This window comes from Colobus angolensis, unplaced genomic scaffold (genome assembly GCF_000951035.1).
Source record: "Colobus angolensis palliatus isolate OR3802 unplaced genomic scaffold, Cang.pa_1.0 Scaffold44, whole genome shotgun sequence".
Taxonomy (NCBI): domain Eukaryota; kingdom Metazoa; phylum Chordata; class Mammalia; order Primates; family Cercopithecidae; genus Colobus; species Colobus angolensis.
This window is the reverse complement of record NW_012117821.1, coordinates 1,080,300-1,082,006: the sequence shown is the minus strand read 5'-3', so window position 1 is coordinate 1,082,006 and position 1,707 is coordinate 1,080,300. Positions and strand designations below refer to the sequence as shown.

The window sequence follows — 1,707 nt, the reverse complement described above, 5'->3', positions numbered from 1 at the left end:
GCTCACTGCAAGCTCCGCCTCCCGGGTTCACGCTATTCTCCTGCCTCAGCCTCCTGAATAGCTGGAACTACAGGCGCCCGCCACCACGCTCGGCTAATTTTTTGTATTTTTATTGAAGACAGGGTTTCCCCGCGTTAGCCAGGATGGTGTCGATCTCCTGACCTCATGATCCACTCACCTTGGCCTCCCAAAGTGCTGGGATTACAGGCCTGAGCCACTGTGTACGGCACCTCCCCGCCCCCGGCCCACCTCTAAAAAGCAAGTTCTGTTTGGTCCTTCAACTTTTTTTTTCCCATTTCATGAAAACACGTATTAGATGACAGCTGTACATGGCCTAAGCTGTGTGTGGGCTGGTAAAGGCTTGAGTGCCGGCTAGAACCAGGAAAACTGCTGTCCCCTTTTCACGTTCACAGAACAGCTATTTCTCATAGTTGGGCGAGTCCTATGGCCTGCAAAGGAGGTAAACATTTTAAAGCAAGACTTAGCTGAACTGGAATGGAGCCAGAGATGAGGGCACTAAGCCAAACCTCCCAGGCAGTGATCTAACAGCTTTGTCCTTGGTGTCCCAGCTCTTTTGCTCCGAACACGGATGGGGAATGTGAAGGATCTCTTCTGGCTGGGATGAAGCATCTAGGTGATAAGAAATCCAGAGAGGGGCTGAGGAAGGGAGGCAAGAGTTGCTTTTTATTGACTTGGAAGTGGGCTCTTCACTGAAGCCCCTTTGGGTTTAAGAGCATTTTCCTGCTTCCTTGTTCTTCCTGCAACTTCAGCTGCCTGAGCTGCCATGCTTGTAATCCAGCGTCCATTTCCTGTGATAGCAGTGTAACTCGTCTTGCAAACTTCTCCCTTTCAGCTTTTCTTCAAAGCTGGCCTTTCTCTGGGGGAGCAGGGCGGCCATCCACCTATGACCAGTCTGGGAGCTCTGTAAGGGGCCCGTAGCCGGAGGGGTTGGCCGCCAGTCCCTGCTGTAGTTACCACTGGCTGGCCACCCGCCCAAGCGGCTGCGCCACAGTGCAGCCTCCAGACACCTGTGAAGAGAACAGTTGCCAAAGCAGCCATGCTGAGCCAGAGTAGCTGGGGTAGCCCTCTTTTTTTCTTTTTCTTTTTTGAGACGTAGTCTTGCTCTGTTGCCCAGGCTGGAGTGCAGCGGCGCGATCTTGGCTCATTGCAAGCTCCACCTCTTGGGTTCACTCCATTCTCCTGCCTCAGCCTTCCAAGTAGCTGGGACTATAGGTGCCCACCACCACGCCTGGCTAATTTTTTGTATTTTTAGTAGAGCTGTGGTTTCTCTGTGTTAGCCAGGATGGTCTTGATCTCCTGACCTCATGATCCACCCGCCTTGGCCTCCCAAAGTGCTGGGATTACAGGCGTGAGCCACCGCGCCCGGCCTGGTCCTTCAACTTTCAGGTATTTAAATGATTTGTTAATATGGTTGCAGTTGAGTTGTTTTTCATTCTTCAGAGGATAGCAAACCCAGGGTTCTGTCTGTGAATAATATTGGCATTGTTCTAAACTGAAACTTGCTGACAATTTTCTTTGTTCTTTTTGAGACGAAGTCTCTCTCTGTCGCCCGGGCTGGAGTACAGTGGTGCGATCTCGACTCACTGCAAGCTCCGTCTCCTGGGTTCACTCCATTCTCCTGCCTCAGCCTCCCGAGTAGCTGGGACCACAGGCGCCCACCACCACGCCCGGCTAATTTTTTGTATT

At 52.0% G+C, this 1,707-nt stretch overlaps 1 protein-coding gene and 1 pseudogene across 2 annotated transcripts in view; one reads left to right on the top strand and one right to left on the bottom strand.

Annotated features, from left to right (window-relative positions):
• The window catches only part of NELFB (negative elongation factor complex member B), a 24,546-nt gene that overhangs the window by 2,372 nt on the left and 20,467 nt on the right, over window positions 1-1,707 (top strand). The window lies entirely within an intron of this gene.
• Window positions 659-1,059, bottom strand: LOC105522668 (annotated as a pseudogene). The gene is made up of 2 exons (XR_001003482.1): window positions 904-1,059; window positions 659-838 (listed from the first exon to the last, which is right to left on the bottom strand). The product of XR_001003482.1 is annotated as a 39S ribosomal protein L52, mitochondrial-like (transcript).